This window comes from Ascaphus truei, unplaced genomic scaffold, assembly GCF_040206685.1.
Source record: "Ascaphus truei isolate aAscTru1 unplaced genomic scaffold, aAscTru1.hap1 HAP1_SCAFFOLD_1046, whole genome shotgun sequence".
Taxonomy (NCBI): Eukaryota; Metazoa; Chordata; class Amphibia; order Anura; family Ascaphidae; genus Ascaphus; species Ascaphus truei.
Genome location: NW_027453911.1, coordinates 45,011 through 66,530, shown reverse-complemented (window position 1 = coordinate 66,530; position 21,520 = coordinate 45,011). Strand labels below are relative to the sequence as shown.

General features: G+C 43.1%; 2 long non-coding RNA genes across 2 annotated transcripts; both read right to left on the bottom strand.

Moving 5' to 3' along the window:
- Positions 1–72: 72 nt before the first annotated feature.
- Positions 73–3,759, bottom strand: LOC142475000 (uncharacterized). The gene is made up of 3 exons (XR_012790662.1): positions 3,670–3,759; positions 1,158–1,277; positions 73–137 (listed from the first exon to the last, which is right to left on the bottom strand). It is a non-coding gene; the product is annotated as an uncharacterized LOC142475000 (long non-coding RNA).
- Positions 3,760–11,529: 7,770 nt separating this feature from the next.
- Positions 11,530–20,828, bottom strand: LOC142474999 (uncharacterized). The gene is made up of 7 exons (XR_012790660.1): positions 20,706–20,828; positions 19,589–19,684; positions 18,041–18,144; positions 16,699–16,809; positions 14,188–14,307; positions 13,072–13,167; positions 11,530–11,627 (listed from the first exon to the last, which is right to left on the bottom strand). It is a non-coding gene; the product is annotated as an uncharacterized LOC142474999 (long non-coding RNA).
- Positions 20,829–21,520: the final 692 nt, after the last annotated feature.

The following is a 21,520-nucleotide window of genomic DNA, read 5'->3' as shown; positions in this document are numbered from 1 at the left end:
ACTGTGGTGTGTAGCCCATAAATAATAATTGTGCACATTACCAGAACAACATACTGTCAACTGCAAGATCATTTTGCTGCTTGTAGCATATGCTCATCCTGTACAGTGTTGTAGTAGATCCGTCTCTTCAGTGTTCACTGCAACAAAAGTAAGACATTGCATTAATATTACAGACGTTTGGGGGCTGAAATCTCACTTCGCTGCGGACAATTTCCCTTTGCATAAGATTCTTGTGATTATGTCAATGATGATCAATAACTGCATCATAACACAGCCGCTCTATACAGAAGATGTACTTGCTCTCATTGGTCATTGAGGTAATACGTCACACAATGTACAGATATAGCAAGGATTATTTCTCCCACTTGTGCATTATGGCATTATGATGGGAAATGTTGTGAGATTCTGCATTATCAGCATCACTGAATCTTTTGGAAATTAAGTGATATTCTATGTTTTAATGCAATATTATGGGTGATCAGCCGGTAAAATAATAATAGCTTGCTGTATCTGTAGCCATGCTCTACCCATGATGTGCTGAACCAATGACTGCAGAGAGATTCAGAGTGGTAAACATGACTGGAACGCATCTCTGAATAATGGGCAGCAAAGCAGTGCAGAATAGGAGGTGAAAGTATTTAAAATGGAAGATCCTTAGCAGCTGTGTGGAGAGTAGACAGTACAGACTGACCAAGTAAATGGTAAAAGGAGTAACTTCAACATTACTTGGCTTTGTTCTCCACATTGAAGCTTTCCTCCTCTTTAAATCACTAATACTGATGCCATGTGTAACCTGTACTGAGAGTTATATAATCTACTGGCCTAGATGAAACCATATGATGCAAACAGGATCCATCCCACTCCAGATTCATAGAATTGAACCACCTCAACCTTTCATAACAATCACATAGAACTGCAGCTGTGCGCTACTGCACATGTTCTTGTTATGAATGGTAGTAGATGTGGTCCTTGGGTCTTTACTTCATACTGTAGCCACCCTCTACTCATGATGTATTGAATCAACGAAAACTTGCATGGTTCAGATCACAGGAAGGGGTAGAGTAGAGATGAAAATATTCAATGTGAAACCCGTAGCAGCCGGATTGTGTGGAGTCAATAAAACGACAAATACTAAATGGTAAATGAGAAATATACACATTGCTTATCTGTCTCTGTGTAGTAATTTTCCTTCTCTTCAACTGTCCTTCAAATTTTCTCTTTTGCAAGAAAAGGAACACATGGCTTCAATATTCACTTCTGTTCTGCAGTCATCCCTCCTGAAATAAAAGTTAAGCATTGCATTGTTATTATGATAATACATACAATAAACCTTGCTCCAAACCATTTGATGCAAAGCAAATCCACCTCCCACCCACAGCTGTGCTCCTTCTAGAGCATGCATGTCAAACTCCAGTCCTCGAGGGTCCCAAACAGGCCAGGTTTTCAGTAGGGATATCCTGAAAACCTGGCCTGTTTGCTGCCCTCGAGGACTGGAGTTTGACATCCTTGTTCTTGAGCTTCTACCACGCAAGTCATCCATGTGAGTGACACTGTACTGCAGTCCTGGTCTGCACACAATCTACTGAATCAATGACATCACACTGTAAAGGCAATCTACAAGATGTATTAGTTGTCCACACTTCCGAAATGTTACTTTTATGTCCAAATCACTTATTCCCATGACCTGATATTTGTATTTGTTATTTATAGGATTGTCACAAAGAGTTGATGAGGTCACCAAATGATAGTATGTAGAGAGAAAGAGAGATCTCAGAACAGAGCCCTGATGTATACCCACAGACAGATCAATAGAAGACGAAGACATGTTAGCAACAGAGATGGAGAATGTGTGACAGGAAAGTTATGATGAAAACCAGGATAGAACTGTGTTACGGATACCAAGAGAGAGTTTAGAATATGAAGGAGGAGAGTGATTGAGAGCATCAAACGCAGCAGATAGATCAAGTAGGATTAGTAGGGAAAAGTGACCTTGGGAATTTGCTTTAAGCACAGTCTGTAGAACGAGCTGTACGAAAGGCAGGTTGTAAAGGATCCAGGAGGGAATGTGATTTAAGAATGTTGACATTCTAGCAATTAGGAGACAAACAGCAGGAGGGATACAGGGCGGTAGTTAGTAAGGCACATAGGGTGTAGGTTGTTTCTGAGAAAAGGGTGACCACTACAGGCTTAAAGTAAGAGGGTAAAGAGCCAGAGAATAGGGAGGAATTGAAGATGTGGGTGAGAGTGGGGACTAAGAGATGCAGTAAGGTGTGAGGGGATACGATCTAGAGGGCATGTGGTAGAGGGAGAAGAGAAGATGATTAGCTTCCAGCTCTGTAAGAGAAGAAAAGGAGTCAAACGCAGAAGGAGAATTAGGTAGAAGGAGAGAAGGGGGAAGGGACAGAAGGAATCTCCTTGTGGGTGGCATCCACCTTGCCTCTGAAGTAGTCAAATGCTTGAGGAGAAGTGAAGGAAGGATGGCAAGTGTGAGAAGAAGGTTAGTGGAGGGAGTCAAATACAGGGGAAAAAAGACAGCGTAAATTAAATTTGTGTGTTGATGAATGTGGAAAAAAAAGTAGTGTGGTTTGGCCCCAGAGAGCAGCTTTATACAGGACTGGAGACATTTTTACTGTAGAAAAATCAAATATCAATTGTGTGATTTCCTTCATAGGCATTAAGAACAGCGAGTGGAAGTGTGATGAACATGTTTGGGAATTTAGCCAAGGGTGTGGGCTAGAGGGACAAGTGTGTCAGAGCCTAGAGGGGGCATATAGATAGGAGGATAGCATTGTAAGAGTTAATAAGATTGTTAGTTTAAGCGGAAAGAGAGAGAGAGGTTAGAGTAGATGTCAGAGGAGAGTTTAATTAAGCAGAGGAAAATCAGTGGGACAGGTAAGATGGGGTGAGGGGAATGACTGATTGTGAATGATGAGAGCAGAAGAGGTCATGTACAACTAGAGCCTTGTTAGTCAGAGAACGGGCATTCCAGATGGCATAGGAGAAGGGAAGAGAAAAGTAAGGAAAGGAATGTGGATTACATTAGATAGGTTAACACTCTTAGCAGGGAGGCAGAGGCAGGGAGGCCCGATGTGTATATGAGCAGGTTCAAGATTATAAGAGATATCCCACACATCAGCAAACATAGAAGGAGACACAGAGATAGGTGTAGAGAGAGACAGAGATAGCTCTATGTAGAGAGAGAGGGACGTAGAGAGAATGAGACAGATAGGCGCAGAGAGAGGGGGCGCAGAGAGAGGAGGCGCCAAAAGAGGGGGCGCAGAGAGAGGGGGCACAGAGAATAGGATATTAAAGAGTGCTTTTCATTGAGCAGTGCAGAAATAGCTGCAATAGAGGTCTGTACAAATGGTGCAGTGTGTAGACACATGCAAAGGTAGGGGAAGGAAAGAGGAGAACATGTGGATAAAAGCAGGAGTGTGGAAGTTAGAGAAATTAGAAAAGTTTAACAGAGGAGTGAGGAAACAGCAAGCAGAAAGAACAAGAGAGAGGTTACATTGGGATGACGTTCTGTGGTAAAGAGAAAATGCTAGGAGAGAGCTTTCAAATATTAGAGGACATGAATTGAGGGAGCAAATGTATAAATCAAAACCTGAGGGGGAGGTATAGCACGAAAGCTTGCACAGCAGATTATAGTCTTAATGTTGCGTGTACCTGTCAGGGTATTCAAGAAGTTAAATTCTCACAAGTGCAGAGTTCATGATGAAATGCTGAATCTAGTCCCCCTCCAATTTAATTTTAATATAACTTTTCCATTCTTCATTACTGCAAAAAGCAAACAAAACAAAACCACATTGCATTACTATTTTCAAAATGGATTGAATGGCATATTCAACAGTGACTGTGTGATGCCAATATTCCCCACTCACTCGTAGTGAAGCACATATTGTACTAGTGTTGAAAGTAGGCCGGTAGAGTCAGGTACGCAGTACTGATAAAACAATAAGTGCCCGTCGTAAGTACCAGCTCCGCAACAGTGCGGGCATCACATTAGTGACGTGGATGAACATATATGGATAAGCCCATATTAAGGCATCACGTGACCAGAGCCGTCACTGACTGGGTATACGTAAAGACGCAGGGAGATGCAAGGAAAGGGAGGGAGAGAGACAGGGAGAAGATGTGAAACGGAGGAAGGCACGGATGGAGGGAGTTCTTCCGAGCTTCTGCGGGCCTCTCTCTTTCACTGGTGCATGCCGGGAGCTGGTCCCAACATCCACAAAGTGTGTGTGTATTATTGGTTGTATTTTATGGGGGTAGGAGGGTAGTGTGTATATTGTGTGTGTGGGAGTATTATATTGTGTGTAGAGGTGCAGAGGAGAGTACTAGATTGTGTATCTTGTGTAAGGGTGTTGTGTATATTGTGTTTGGAGCTATAATATTATTGGGGAGATTAGTATTGAGGAGGTATTATAGTGTGTATTGTGGGGAGTATTAGTGTGTGTATTGTTTGTGGGTGACAGATGCTGGGGGTATGCAGCAATCCCTGCACTGAGGTCCGAGGCGGCTCTGCATCGCTCGCACACACTGTGGATGACCAAGCATGTGCCCATGATAATCATGGCCTTAGAGGGATGAGTGTGTCAGAGCCTAGAAGGGGCATATATATGATGGAGGAGGGAGGAGGAGGAGGGAGGAGGAGGAGATGATAGCATTGTAAAAGTTAACAAGATAGTTAGTTTAAGCAGAAAGTGAGGAGAGGTTAGAGATAAGGGTAGATGTCAGAGGAGAGAGTTCAATTAAGCTGAGGTATCGAGTAGGACAGGGGTGAGGGGAATGAGAGGTGGTGGATGATGAGAGCAGAAGAGGTCATGTACAAATAGACCTTGTTAGTCAGAGAGCAGTCATTCCAGAGGGCACGTGAGAAGTGAAGAGTAAAGTGAGACATGGAATGTGGATTACATTAGATGGGTTAATACGCTTAGCAGGGAGGTGGAGAGAGAGAGGCAAGAGGCAGAGAGTGGTGCAGGGGTTGAGGAAGAGATGTTGCATGTACCTTATCAGAACATTAAAGAACATCAATTCACACTGGTGCAGAGTTGATGATGAATCCAGTTCACCTCCAATTCAATTTTAACAGAAATGTTTCATTCTTCATTACTGAAAAAAAAGAAAAGTAAAAAACATTTCATTACTATTTTCAAAATGGATTGAATTCCCCCAACAATGACTATGTGTTACCAATATATCCCTCTCAGTCCCACTGCAGCATATACTGTACCAGTGTGAAAGTAGGAAGGTACACAGTACCGGTAAAACAATACGTGCCGGTACTATGCACCATATGAATTATAAGGGGATGTAAATCTCCCAGTCTCTCTCCATATCCGCAACAGAGCGGGCTCCGGTCAGTGGCATGGATGCCCATATATGGGTATGCTCATATTTGGGCATCCCATGTCACTGACCGGAGCCGGCTCTGAGTATAGGGATATATGCGGAGACGCAGAGGTGCAAGGAAATGGGAGGAGGCACGGTGAGAAACAGGGAGAGACCACAGGAAGATAGAGGGCAACAACTTCCACAAGGTACTTGTATGGGTATAATTGTTTGTATTTTGTGCAGAGGGGGTAATTTCAGATAAAATACAATTCTCCACCCTCTACGAAACAATTCCACTTTGTTCAGTAAGCCAGAAAGTCTTGGTCCCATGTGGACTGAATTTAATGCAAATAAGGTCCTTAATACACAAGTAAAGAATAAAGTTACTTATTCTCTACTGTAAGAAGTGCCACATTGCCCACTATTTGGGTCCTGTGCCCAGATTGTGACCATGCATGGCAGAGGTGAGATTCCCCCAACTCCAATTTGCTACACTCTCCAAGAGAGATAATTGTGATCAGAGGTGGAACTAGGGGAGGGTGTGAGCAGGGTCACTGCCCAGGGAGTAACCTGACTGGGGGCACGGAAATCTCATTTAGTGCATATGTTGCGGCACTGCATTGATTGACCGGTCAATCTGCACTGCTGCCTGTCACAGTGACATCCTGATCGGGCACTGTGATCAGCTATAGCACTGACCCAGGTGAGATAGTTCAGCACTTTACAAGGAGGGAACAGATGTTGTGGGTGACAGATGCTGGAGGTAGGCCAAGACTGTTGGCCAGAGTAACGTGGAGACTTACTGCACTCTGCATGCCCATCCTCTCCCTGACATCAGGGGAAGGAAGTGGCCCTGGGGTGTGTGTAGGTATGCCAGATGTCAGTGTATGCATAAGTAAGTATGCCTGTGTAGTGGGAGGTGTAGGGGCGTTAAGCTGGAGGACTTAAAACAGGCACAAAAGCACATAGATACCTCTGATTATACCGCACCAAATGCTGATAATATCATGCTGTAGCTGCACTTTACAGAAGATGATGCAGATGTCATCATTGGTTGGTGGGTTCATTAAATCAATCCATCATATCATAACCACACTGTGCATATGATGTACTGAATCAGTAACACCAGGAAGACATCTCCATGTTAGGAGTAGAGTTGAAGTTAACAGAATATGTCCAGCACTGTGGTGTGTAGCCCATAAATAATAATTGTGCACATTACCAGAACAACATACTGTCAACTGCAAGATCATTTTGCTGCTTGTAGCGTATGCTCATCCTGTACAGTGTTGTAGTAGATCCGTCTCTTCAGTGTTCACTGCAACAAAAGTAAGACATTGCATTAATATTACAGACGTTTGGGGGCTGAAATCTCACTTCGCTGCGGACAATTTCCCTTTGCATAAGATTCTTGTGATTATGTCAATGATGATCAATAACTGCATCATAACACAGCCGCTCTATACAGAAGATGTACTTGCTCTCATTGGTCATGGAGGTAATACGTCACACAATGTACAGATATAGCAAGGATTATTTCTCCCACTTGTGCATTATGGCATTATGATGGGAAATGTTGTGAGATTCTGCATTATCAGCATCACTGAATCTTTTGGAAATTAAGTGATATTCTATGTTTTAATGCAATATTATGGGTGATCAGCCGGTAAAATAATAATAGCTTGCTGTATCTGTAGCCATGCTCTACCCATGATGTGCTGAACCAATGACTGCAGAGAGATTCAGAGTGCTAAACATGACTGGAACGCATCTCTGAATAATGGGCAGCAAAGCAGTGCAGAATAGGAGGTGAAAGTATTTAAAATGGAAGATCCTTAGCAGCTGTGTGGAGAGTAGACAGTACAGACTGACCAAGTAAATGGTAAAAGGAGTAACTTCAACATTACTTGGCTTTGTTCTCCACATTGAAGCTTTCCTCCTCTTTAAATCACTAATACTGATGCCATGTGTAACCTGTACTGAGAGTTATATAATCTACTGGCCTAGATGAAACCATATGATGCAAACAGGATCCATCCCACTCCAGATTCATAGAATTGAACCACCTCAACCTTTCATAACAATCACATAGAACTGCAGCTGTGCGCTACTGCACATGTTCTTGTTATGAATGGTAGTAGATGTGGTCCTTGGGTCTTTACTTCATACTGTAGCCACCCTCTACTCATGATGTATTGAATCAACGAAAACTTGCATGGTTCAGATCACAGGAAGGGGTAGAGTAGAGATGAAAATATTCAATGTGAAACCCGTAGCAGCCGGATTGTGTGGAGTCAATAAAACGACAAATACTAAATGGTAAATGAGAAATATACACATTGCTTATCTGTCTCGGTGTAGTAATTTTCCTTCTCTTCAACTGTCCTTCAAATTTTCTCTTTTGCAAGAAAAGGAACACATGGCTTCAATATTCACTTCTGTTCTGCAGTCATCCCTCCTGAAATAAAAGTTAAGCATTGCATTGTTATTATGATAATACATACAATAAACCTTGCTCCAAACCATTTGATGCAAAGCAAATCCACCTCCCACCCACAGCGGTGCTCCTTCTAGAGCATGCATGTCAAACTCCAGTCCTCGAGGGTCCCAAACAGGCCAGGTTTTCAGTAGGGATATCCTGAAAACCTGGCCTGTTTGCTGCCCTCGAGGACTGGAGTTTGACATCCTTGTTCTTGAGCTTCTACCACGCAAGTCATCCATGTGAGTGACACTGTACTGCAGTCCTGGTCTGCACACAATCTACTGAATCAATGACATCACACTGTAAAGGCAATCTACAAGATGTATTAGTTGTCCACACTTCCGAAATGTTACTTTTATGTCCAAATCACTTATTCCCATGACCTGATATTTGTATTTGTTATTTATAGGATTGTCACAAAGAGTTGATGAGGTCACCAAATGATAGTATGTAGAGAGAAAGAGAGATCTCAGAACAGAGCCCTGATGTATACCCACAGACAGATCAATAGAAGACGAAGACATGTTAGCAACAGAGATGGAGAATGTGTGACAGGAAAGTTATGATGAAAACCAGGATAGAACTGTGTTACGGATACCAAGAGAGAGTTTAGAATATGAAGGAGGAGAGTGATTGAGAGCATCAAACGCAGCAGATAGATCAAGTAGGATTAGTAGGGAAAAGTGACCTTGGGAATTTGCTTTAAGCACAGTCTGTAGAACGAGCTGTACGAAAGGCAGGTTGTAAAGGATCCAGGAGGGAATGTGATTTAAGAATGTTGACATTCTAGCAATTAGGAGACAAACAGCAGGAGGGATACAGGGCGGTAGTTAGTAAGGCACATAGGGTGTAGGTTGTTTCTGAGAAAAGGGTGACCACTACAGGCTTAAAGTAAGAGGGTAAAGAGCCAGAGAATAGGGAGGAATTGAAGATGTGGGTGAGAGTGGGGACTAAGAGATGCAGTAAGGTGTGAGGGGATACGATCTAGAGGGCATGTGGTAGAGGGAGAAGAGAAGATGATTAGCTTCCAGCTCTGTAAGAGAAGAAAAGGAGTCAAATGCAGAAGGAGAATTAGGTAGAAGGAGAGAAGGGGGAAGGGACAGAAGGAATCTCCTTGTGGGTGGCATCCACCTTGCCTCTGAAGTAGTCAAATGCTTGAGGAGAAGTGAAGGAAGGATGGCAAGTGTGAGGAGAAGGTTAGTGGAGGGAGTCAAATACAGGGAAAAAAAGACAGCGTAAATTAAATTTGAGTGTTGATGAATGTGAAAAAAAAGTAGTGTGGTTTGGCCCCAGAGAGCAGCTTTATACAGGACTGGAGACATTTTTACTGTAGAAAAATCAAATATCAATTGTGTGATTTCCTTCATAGGCATTAAGAACAGCGAGTGGAAGTGTGATGAACATGTTTGGGAATTTAGCCAAGGGTGTGGGCTAGAGGGACAAGTGTGTCAGAGCCTAGAGGGGGCATATAGATAGGAGGATAGCATTGTAAGAGTTAATAAGATTGTTAGTTTAAGCGGAAAGAGAGAGAGAGGTTAGAGTAGATGTCAGAGGAGAGTTTAATTAAGCAGAGGAAAATCAGTGGGACAGGTAAGATGGGGTGAGGGGAATGACTGATTGTGAATGATGAGAGCAGAAGAGGTCATGTACAACTAGAGCCTTGTTAGTCAGAGAACGGGCATTCCAGATGGCATAGGAGAAGGGAAGAGAAAAGTAAGGAAAGGAATGTGGATTACATTAGATAGGTTAACACTCTTAGCAGGGAGGCAGAGGCAGGGAGGCCCGATGTGTATATGAGCAGGTTCAAGATTATAAGAGATATCCCACACATCAGCAAACATAGAAGGAGACAGAGATAGGTGTAGAGAGAGACAGAGATAGCTCTATGTAGAGAGAGAGGGACGTAGAGAGAATGAGACAGATAGGCGCAGAGAGAGGGGGCGCAGAGAGAGGAGGCGCCAAAAGAGGGGGCGCAGAGAGAGGGGGCACAGAGAATAGGATATTAAAGAGTGCTTTTCATTGAGCAGTGCAGAAATAGCTGCAATAGAGGTCTGTACAAATGGTGCAGTGTGTAGACACATGCAAAGGTAGGGGAAGGAAAGAGGAGAACATGTGGATAAAAGCAGGAGTGTGGAAGTTAGAGAAATTAGAAAAGTTTAACAGAGGAGTGAGGAAACAGCAAGCAGAAAGAACAAGAGAGAGGTTACATTGGGATGACGTTCTGTGGTAAAGAGAAAATGCTAGGAGAGAGCTTTCAAATATTAGAGGACATGAATTGAGGGAGCAAATGTATAAATCAAAACCTGAGGGGGAGGTATAGCACGAAAGCTTGCACAGCAGATTATAGTCTTAATGTTGCGTGTACCTGTCAGGGTATTCAAGAAGTTAAATTCTCACAAGTGCAGAGTTCATGATGAAATGCTGAATCTAGTCCCCCTCCAATTTAATTTTAATATAACTTTTCCATTCTTCATTACTGCAAAAAGCAAACAAAACAAAACCACATTGCATTACTATTTTCAAAATGGATTGAATGGCATATTCAACAGTGACTGTGTGATGCCAATATTCCCCACTCACTCGTAGTGAAGCACATATTGTACTAGTGTTGAAAGTAGGCCGGTAGAGTCAGGTACGCAGTACTGATAAAACAATAAGTGCCCGTCGTAAGTACCAGCTCCGCAACAGTGCGGGCATCACATTAGTGACGTGGATGAACATATATGGATAAGCCCATATTAAGGCATCACGTGACCAGAGCCGTCACTGACTGGGTATACGTAAAGACGCAGGGAGATGCAAGGAAAGGGAGGGAGAGAGACAGGGAGAAGATGTGAAACGGAGGAAGGCACGGATGGAGGGAGTTCTTCCGAGCTTCTGCGGGCCTCTCTCTTTCACTGGTGCATGCCGGGAGCTGGTCCCAACATCCACAAAGTGTGTGTGTATTATTGGTTGTATTTTATGGGGGTAGGAGGGTAGTGTGTATATTGTGTGTGTGGGAGTATTATATTGTGTGTAGAGGTGCAGAGGAGAGTACTAGATTGTGTATCTTGTGTAAGGGTGTTGTGTATATTGTGTTTGGAGCTATAATATTATTGGGGAGATTAGTATTGAGGAGGTATTATAGTGTGTATTGTGGGGAGTATTAGTGTGTGTATTGTTTGTGGGTGACAGATGCTGGGGGTATGCAGCAATCCCTGCACTGAGGTCCGAGGCGGCTCTGCATCGCTCGCACACACTGTGGATGACCAAGCATGTGCCCATGATAATCATGGCCTTAGAGGGATGAGTGTGTCAGAGCCTAGAAGGGGCATATATATGATGGAGGAGGGAGGAGGAGGAGGGAGGAGGAGGAGATGATAGCATTGTAAAAGTTAACAAGATAGTTAGTTTAAGCAGAAAGTGAGGAGAGGTTAGAGATAAGGGTAGATGTCAGAGGAGAGAGTTCAATTAAGCTGAGGTATCGAGTAGGAAAGGGGTGAGGGGAATGAGAGGTGGTGGATGAGAGCAGAAGAGGTCATGTACAAATAGACCTTGTTAGTCAGAGAGCAGTCATTCCAGAGGGCACGTGAGAAGTGAAGAGTAAAGTGAGACATGGAATGTGGATTACATTAGATGGGTTAATACGCTTAGCAGGGAGGTGGAGAGAGAGAGGCAAGAGGCAGAGAGTGGTGCAGGGGTTGAGGAAGAGATGTTGCATGTACCTTATCAGAACATTAAAGAACATCAATTCACACTGGTGCAGAGTTGATGATGAATCCAGTTCACCTCCAATTCAATTTTAACAGAAATGTTTCATTCTTCATTACTGAAAAAAAAGAAAAGTAAAAAACATTTCATTACTATTTTCAAAATGGATTGAATTCCCCCAACAATGACTATGTGTTACCAATATATCCCTCTCAGTCCCACTGCAGCATATACTGTACCAGTGTGAAAGTAGGAAGGTACACAGTACCGGTAAAACAATACGTGCCGGTACTATGCACCATATGAATTATAAGGGGATGTAAATCTCCCAGTCTCTCTCCATATCCGCAACAGAGCGGGCTCCGGTCAGTGGCATGGATGCCCATATATGGGTATGCTCATATTTGGGCATCCCATGTCACTGACCGGAGCCGGCTCTGAGTATAGGGATATATGCGGAGACGCAGAGGTGCAAGGAAATGGGAGGAGGCACGGTGAGAAACAGGGAGAGACCACAGGAAGATAGAGGGCAACAACTTCCACAAGGTACTTGTATGGGTATAATTGTTTGTATTTTGTGCAGAGGGGGTAATTTCAGATAAAATACAATTCTCCACCCTCTACGAAACAATTCCACTTTGTTCAGTAAGCCAGAAAGTCTTGGTCCCATGTGGACTGAATTTAATGCAAATAAGGTCCTTAATACACAAGTAAAGAATAAAGTTACTTATTCTCTACTGTAAGAAGTGCCACATTGCCCACTATTTGGGTCCTGTGCCCAGATTGTGACCATGCATGGCAGAGGTGAGATTCCCCCAACTCCAATTTGCTACACTCTCCAAGAGAGATAATTGTGATCAGAGGTGGAACTAGGGGAGGGTGTGAGCAGGGTCACTGCCCAGGGAGTAACCTGACTGGGGGCACGGAAATCTCATTTAGTGCATATGTTGCGGCACTGCATTGATTGACCGGTCAATCTGCACTGCTGCCTGTCACAGTGACATCCTGATCGGGCACTGTGATCAGCTATAGCACTGACCCAGGTGAGATAGTTCAGCACTTTACAAGGAGGGAACAGATGTTGTGGGTGACAGATGCTGGAGGTAGGCCAAGACTGTTGGCCAGAGTAACGTGGAGACTTACTGCACTCTGCATGCCCATCCTCTCCCTGACATCAGGGGAAGGAAGTGGCCCTGGGGTGTGTGTAGGTATGCCAGATGTCAGTGTATGCATAAGTAAGTATGCCTGTGTAGTGGGAGGTGTAGGGGCGTTAAGCTGGAGGACTTAAAACAGGCACAAAAGCACATAGATACCTCTGATTATACCGCACCAAATGCTGATAATATCATGCTGTAGCTGCACTTTACAGAAGATGATGCAGATGTCATCATTGGTTGGTGGGTTCATTAAATCAATCCATCATATCATAACCACACTGTGCATATGATGTACTGAATCAGTAACACCAGGAAGACATCTCCATGTTAGGAGTAGAGTTGAAGTTAACAGAATATGTCCAGCACTGTGGTGTGTAGCCCATAAATAATAATTGTGCACATTACCAGAACAACATACTGTCAACTGCAAGATCATTTTGCTGCTTGTAGCGTATGCTCATCCTGTACAGTGTTGTAGTAGATCCGTCTCTTCAGTGTTCACTGCAACAAAAGTAAGACATTGCATTAATATTACAGACGTTTGGGGGCTGAAATCTCACTTCGCTGCGGACAATTTCCCTTTGCATAAGATTCTTGTGATTATGTCAATGATGATCAATAACTGCATCATAACACAGCCGCTCTATACAGAAGATGTACTTGCTCTCATTGGTCATGGAGGTAATACGTCACACAATGTACAGATATAGCAAGGATTATTTCTCCCACTTGTGCATTATGGCATTATGATGGGAAATGTTGTGAGATTCTGCATTATCAGCATCACTGAATCTTTTGGAAATTAAGTGATATTCTATGTTTTAATGCAATATTATGGGTGATCAGCCGGTAAAATAATAATAGCTTGCTGTATCTGTAGCCATGCTCTACCCATGATGTGCTGAACCAATGACTGCAGAGAGATTCAGAGTGCTAAACATGACTGGAACGCATCTCTGAATAATGGGCAGCAAAGCAGTGCAGAATAGGAGGTGAAAGTATTTAAAATGGAAGATCCTTAGCAGCTGTGTGGAGAGTAGACAGTACAGACTGACCAAGTAAATGGTAAAAGGAGTAACTTCAACATTACTTGGCTTTGTTCTCCACATTGAAGCTTTCCTCCTCTTTAAATCACTAATACTGATGCCATGTGTAACCTGTACTGAGAGTTATATAATCTACTGGCCTAGATGAAACCATATGATGCAAACAGGATCCATCCCACTCCAGATTCATAGAATTGAACCACCTCAACCTTTCATAACAATCACATAGAACTGCAGCTGTGCGCTACTGCACATGTTCTTGTTATGAATGGTAGTAGATGTGGTCCTTGGGTCTTTACTTCATACTGTAGCCACCCTCTACTCATGATGTATTGAATCAACGAAAACTTGCATGGTTCAGATCACAGGAAGGGGTAGAGTAGAGATGAAAATATTCAATGTGAAACCCGTAGCAGCCGGATTGTGTGGAGTCAATAAAACGACAAATACTAAATGGTAAATGAGAAATATACACATTGCTTATCTGTCTCGGTGTAGTAATTTTCCTTCTCTTCAACTGTCCTTCAAATTTTCTCTTTTGCAAGAAAAGGAACACATGGCTTCAATATTCACTTCTGTTCTACAGTCATCCCTCCTGAAATAAAAGTTAAGCATTGCATTGTTATTATGATAATACATACAATAAACCTTGCTCCAAACCATTTGATGCAAAGCAAATCCACCTCCCACCCACAGCGGTGCTCCTTCTAGAGCATGCATGTCAAACTCCAGTCCTCGAGGGTCCCAAACAGGCCAGGTTTTCAGTAGGGATATCCTGAAAACCTGGCCTGTTTGCTGCCCTCGAGGACTGGAGTTTGACATCCTTGTTCTTGAGCTTCTACCACGCAAGTCATCCATGTGAGTGACACTGTACTGCAGTCCTGGTCTGCACACAATCTACTGAATCAATGACATCACACTGTAAAGGCAATCTACAAGATGTATTAGTTGTCCACACTTCCGAAATGTTACTTTTATGTCCAAATCACTTATTCCCATGACCTGATATTTGTATTTGTTATTTATAGGATTGTCACAAAGAGTTGATGAGGTCACCAAATGATAGTATGTAGAGAGAAAGAGAGATCTCAGAACAGAGCCCTGATGTATACCCACAGACAGATCAATAGAAGACGAAGACATGTTAGCAACAGAGATGGAGAATGTGTGACAGGAAAGTTATGATGAAAACCAGGATAGAACTGTGTTACGGATACCAAGAGAGAGTTTAGAATATGAAGGAGGAGAGTGATTGAGAGCATCAAACGCAGCAGATAGATCAAGTAGGATTAGTAGGGAAAAGTGACCTTGGGAATTTGCTTTAAGCACAGTCTGTAGAACGAGCTGTACGAAAGGCAGGTTGTAAAGGATCCAGGAGGGAATGTGATTTAAGAATGTTGACATTCTAGCAATTAGGAGACAAACAGCAGGAGGGATACAGGGCGGTAGTTAGTAAGGCACATAGGGTGTAGGTTGTTTCTGAGAAAAGGGTGACCACTACAGGCTTAAAGTAAGAGGGTAAAGAGCCAGAGAATAGGGAGGAATTGAAGATGTGGGTGAGAGTGGGGACTAAGAGATGCAGTAAGGTGTGAGGGGATACGATCTAGAGGGCATGTGGTAGAGGGAGAAGAGAAGATGATTAGCTTCCAGCTCTGTAAGAGAAGAAAAGGAGTCAAATGCAGAAGGAGAATTAGGTAGAAGGAGAGAAGGGGGAAGGGACAGAAGGAATCTCCTTGTGGGTGGCATCCACCTTGCCTCTGAAGTAGTCAAATGCTTGAGGAGAAGTGAAGGAAGGATGGCAAGTGTGAGGAGAAGGTTAGTGGAGGGAGTCAAATACAGGGAAAAAAAGACAGCGTAAATTAAATTTGAGTGTTGATGAATGTGAAAAAAAAGTAGTGTGGTTTGGCCCCAGAGAGCAGCTTTATACAGGACTGGAGACATTTTTACTGTAGAAAAATCAAATATCAATTGTGTGATTTCCTTCATAGGCATTAAGAACAGCGAGTGGAAGTGTGATGAACATGTTTGGGAATTTAGCCAAGGGTGTGGGCTAGAGGGACAAGTGTGTCAGAGCCTAGAGGGGGCATATAGATAGGAGGATAGCATTGTAAGAGTTAATAAGATTGTTAGTTTAAGCGGAAAGAGAGAGAGAGGTTAGAGTAGATGTCAGAGGAGAGTTTAATTAAGCAGAGGAAAATCAGTGGGACAGGTAAGATGGGGTGAGGGGAATGACTGATTGTGAATGATGAGAGCAGAAGAGGTCATGTACAACTAGAGCCTTGTTAGTCAGAGAACGGGCATTCCAGATGGCATAGGAGAAGGGAAGAGAAAAGTAAGGAAAGGAATGTGGATTACATTAGATAGGTTAACACTCTTAGCAGGGAGGCAGAGGCAGGGAGGCCCGATGTGTATATGAGCAGGTTCAAGATTATAAGAGATATCCCACACATCAGCAAACATAGAAGGAGACACAGAGATAGGTGTAGAGAGAGACAGAGATAGCTCTATGTAGAGAGAGAGGGACGTAGAGAGAATGAGACAGATAGGCGCAGAGAGAGGGGGCGCAGAGAGAGGAGGCGCCAAAAGAGGGGGCGCAGAGAGAGGGGGCACAGAGAATAGGATATTAAAGAGTGCTTTTCATTGAGCAGTGCAGAAATAGCTGCAATAGAGGTCTGTACAAATGGTGCAGTGTGTAGACACATGCAAAGGTAGGGGAAGGAAAGAGGAGAACATGTGGATAAAAGCAGGAGTGTGGAAGTTAGAGAAATTAGAAAAGTTTAACAGAGGAGTGAGGAAACAGCAAGCAGAAAGAACAAGAGAGAGGTTACATTGGGATGACGTTCTGTGGTAAAGAGAAAATGCTAGGAGAGAGCATTCAAATATTAGAGGACATGAATTGAGGGAGCAAATGTATAAATCAAAACCTGAGGGGGAGGTATAGCACGAAAGCTTGCACAGCAGATTATAGTCTTAATGTTGCGTGTACCTGTCAGGGTATTCAAGAAGTTAAATTCTCACAAGTGCAGAGTTCATGATGAAATGCTGAATCTAGTCCCCCTCCAATTTAATTTTAATATAACTTTTCCATTCTTCATTACTGCAAAAAGCAAACAAAACAAAACCACATTGCATTACTATTTTCAAAATGGATTGAATGGCATATTCAACAGTGACTGTGTGATGCCAATATTCCCCACTCACTCGTAGTGAAGCACATATTGTACTAGTGTTGAAAGTAGGCCGGTAGAGTCAGGTACGCAGTACTGATAAAACAATAAGTGCCCGTCGTAAGTACCAGCTCCGCAACAGTGCGGGCATCACATTAGTGACGTGGATGAACATATATGGATAAGCCCATATTAAGGCATCACGTGACCAGAGCCGTCACTGACTGGGTATACGTAAAGACGCAGGGAGATGCAAGGAAAGGGAGGGAGAGAGACAGGGAGAAGATGTGAAACGGAGGAAGGCACGGATGGAGGGAGTTCTTCCGAGCTTCTGCGGGCCTCTCTCTTTCACTGGTGCATGCCGGGAGCTGGTCCCAACATCCACAAAGTGTGTGTGTATTATTGGTTGTATTTTATGGGGGTAGGAGGGTAGTGTGTATATTGTGTGTGTGGGAGTATTATATTGTGTGTAGAGGTGCAGAGGAGAGTACTAGATTGTGTATCTTGTGTAAGGGTGTTGTGTATATTGTGTTTGGAGCTATAATATTATTGGGGAGATTAGTATTGAGGAGGTATTATAGTGTGTATTGTGGGGAGTATTAGTGTGTGTATTGTTTGTGGGTGACAGATGCTGGGGGTATGCAGCAATCCCTGCACTGAGGTCCGAGGCGGCTCTGCATCGCTCGCACACACTGTGGATGACCAAGCATGTGCCCATGATAATCATGGCCTTAGAGGGATGAGTGTGTCAGAGCCTAGAAGGGGCATATATATGATGGAGGAGGGAGGAGGAGGAGGGAGGAGGAGGAGATGATAGCATTGTAAAAGTTAACAAGATAGTTAGTTTAAGCAGAAAGTGAGGAGAGGTTAGAGATAAGGGTAGATGTCAGAGGAGAGAGTTCAATTAAGCTGAGGTATCGAGTAGGACAGGGGTGAGGGGAATGAGAGGTGGTGGATGATGAGAGCAGAAGAGGTCATGTACAAATAGACCTTGTTAGTCAGAGAGCAGTCATTCCAGAGGGCACGTGAGAAGTGAAGAGTAAAGTGAGACATGGAATGTGGATTACATTAGATGGGTTAATACGCTTAGCAGGGAGGTGGAGAGAGAGAGGCAAGAGGCAGAGAGTGGTGCAGGGGTTGAGGAAGAGATGTTGCATGTACCTTATCAGAACATTAAAGAACATCAATTCACACTGGTGCAGAGTTGATGATGAATCCAGTTCACCTCCAATTCAATTTTAACAGAAATGTTTCATTCTTCATTACTGAAAAAAAAGAAAAGTAAAAAACATTTCATTACTATTTTCAAAATGGATTGAATTCCCCCAACAATGACTATGTGTTACCAATATATCCCTCTCAGTCCCACTGCAGCATATACTGTACCAGTGTGAAAGTAGGAAGGTACACAGTACCGGTAAAACAATACGTGCCGGTACTATGCACCATATGAATTATAAGGGGATGTAAATCTCCCAGTCTCTCTCCATATCCGCAACAGAGCGGGCTCCGGTCAGTGGCATGGATGCCCATATATGGGTATGCTCATATTTGGGCATCCCATGTCACTGACCGGAGCCGGCTCTGAGTATAGGGATATATGCGGAGACGCAGAGGTGCAAGGAAATGGGAGGAGGCACGGTGAGAAACAGGGAGAGACCACAGGAAGATAGAGGGCAACAACTTCCACAAGGTACTTGTATGGGTATAATTGTTTGTATTTTGTGCAGAGGGGGTAATTTCAGATAAAATACAATTCTCCACCCTCTACGAAACAATTCCACTTTGTTCAGTAAGCCAGAAAGTCTTGGTCCCATGTGGACTGAATTTAATGCAAATAAGGTCCTTAATACACAAGTAAAGAATAAAGTTACTTATTCTCTACTGTAAGAAGTGCCACATTGCCCACTATTTGGGTCCTGTGCCCAGATTGTGACCATGCATGGCAGAGGTGAGATTCCCCCAACTCCAATTTGCTACACTCTCCAAGAGAGATAATTGTGATCAGAGGTGGAACTAGGGGAGGGTGTGAGCAGGGTCACTGCCCAGGGAGTAACCTGACTGGGGGCACGGAAATCTCATTTAGTGCATATGTTGCGGCACTGCATTGATTGACCGGTCAATCTGCACTGCTGCCTGTCACAGTGACATCCTGATCGGGCACTGTGATCAGCTATAGCACTGACCCAGGTGAGATAGTTCAGCACTTTACAAGGAGGGAACAGATGTTGTGGGTGACAGATGCTGGAGGTAGGCCAAGACTGTTGGCCAGAGTAACGTGGAGACTTACTGCACTCTGCATGCCCATCCTCTCCCTGACATCAGGGGAAGGAAGTGGCCCTGGGGTGTGTGTAGGTATGCCAGATGTCAGTGTATGCATAAGTAAGTATGCCTGTGTAGTGGGAGGTGTAGGGGCGTTAAGCTGGAGGACTTAAAACAGGCACAAAAGCACATAGATACCTCTGATTATACCGCACCAAATGCTGATAATATCATGCTGTAGCTGCACTTTACAGAAGATGATGCAGATGTCATCATTGGTTGGTGGGTTCATTAAATCAATCCATCATATCATAACCACACTGTGCATATGATGTACTGAATCAGTAACACCAGGAAGACATCTCCATGTTAGGAGTAGAGTTGAAGTTAACAGAATATGTCCAGCACTGTGGTGTGTAGCCCATAAATAATAATTGTGCACATTACCAGAACAACATACTGTCAACTGCAAGATCATTTTGCTGCTTGTAGCGTATGCTCATTCTGTACAGTGTTGTAGTAGATCCGTCTCTTCAGTGTTCACTGCAACAAAAGTAAGACATTGCATTAATATTACAGACGTTTGGGGGCTGAAATCTCACTTCGCTGCGGACAATTTCCCTTTGCATAAGATTCTTGTGATTATGTCAATGATGATCAATAACTGCATCATAAACACAGCCGCTCTATACAGAAGATGTACTTGCTCTCATTGGTCATTGAGGTAATACGTCACACAATGTACAGATATAGCAAGGATTATTTCTCCCACTTGTGCATTATGGCATTATGATGGGAAATGTTGTGAGATTCTGCATTATCAGCATCACTGAATCTTTTGGAAATTAAGTGATATTCTATGTTTTAATGCAATATTATGGGTGATCAGCCGGTAAAATAATAATAGCTTGCTGTATCTGTAGCCATGCTCTACCCATGATGTGCTGAACCAATGACTGCAGAGAGATTCAGAGTGCTAAACATGACTGGAACGCATCTCTGAATAATGGGCAGCAAAGCAGTGCAGAATAGGAGGTGAAAGTATTTAAAATGGAAGATCCTTAGCAGCTGTGTGGAGAGTAGACAGTACAGACTGACCAAGTAAATGGTAAAAGGAGTAACTTCAACATTACTTGGCTTTGTTCTCCACATTGAAGCTTTCCTCCTCTTTAAATCACTAATACTGATGCCATGTGTAACCTGTACTGAGAGTTATATAATCTACTGGCCTAGATGAAACCATATGATGCAAACAGGATCCATCCCACTCCAGATTCATAGAATTGAACCACCTCAACCTTTCATAACAATCACATAGAACTGCAGCTGTGCGCTACTGCACATGTTCTTGTTATGAATGGTAGTAGATGTGGTCCTTGGGTCTTTACTTCATACTGTAGCCACCCTCTACTCATGATGTATTGAATCAACGAAAACTTGCATGGTTCAGATCACAGGAAGGGGTAGAGTAGAGATGAAAATATTCAATGTGAAACCCGTAGCAGCCGGATTGTGTGGAGTCAATAAAACGACAAATACTAAATGGTAAATGAGAAATATACACATTGCTTATCTGTCTCTGTGTAGTAATTTTCCTTCTCTTCAACTGTCCTTCAAATTTTCTCTTTTGCAAGAAAAGGAACACATGGCTTCAATATTCACTTCTGTTCTGCAGTCATCCCTCCTGAAATAAAAGTTAAGCATTGTTATTATGATAATACATACAATAAACCTTGCTCCAAACCATTTGATGCAAAGCAAATCCACCTCCCACCCACAGCTGTGCTCCTTCTAGAGCATGCATGTCAAACTCCAGTCCTCGAGGGTCCCAAACAGGCCAGGTTTTCAGTAGGGATATCCTGAAAACCTGGCCTGTTTGCTGCCCTCGAGGACTGGAGTTTGACATCCTTGTTCTTGAGCTTCTACCACGCAAGTCATCCATGTGAGTGACACTGTACTGCAGTCCTGGTCTGCACACAATCTACTGAATCAATGACATCACACTGTAAAGGCAATCTACAAGATGTATTAGTTGTCCACACTTCCAAAATGTTACTTTTATGTCCAAATCACTTATTCCCATGACCTGATATTTGTATTTGTTATTTATAGGATTGTCACAAAGAGTTGATGAGGTCACCAAATGATAGTATGTAGAGAGAAAGAGAGATCTCAGAACAGAGCCCTGATGTATACCCACAGACAGATCAATAGAAGAAGAAGACATGTTAGCAACAGAGATGGAGAATGTGTGACAGGAAAGTTATGATGAAAACCAGGATAGAACTGTGTTACGGATACCAAGAGAGAGTTTAGAATATGAAGGAGGAGAGTGATTGAGAGCATCAAACGCAGCAGATAGATCAAGTAGGATTAGTA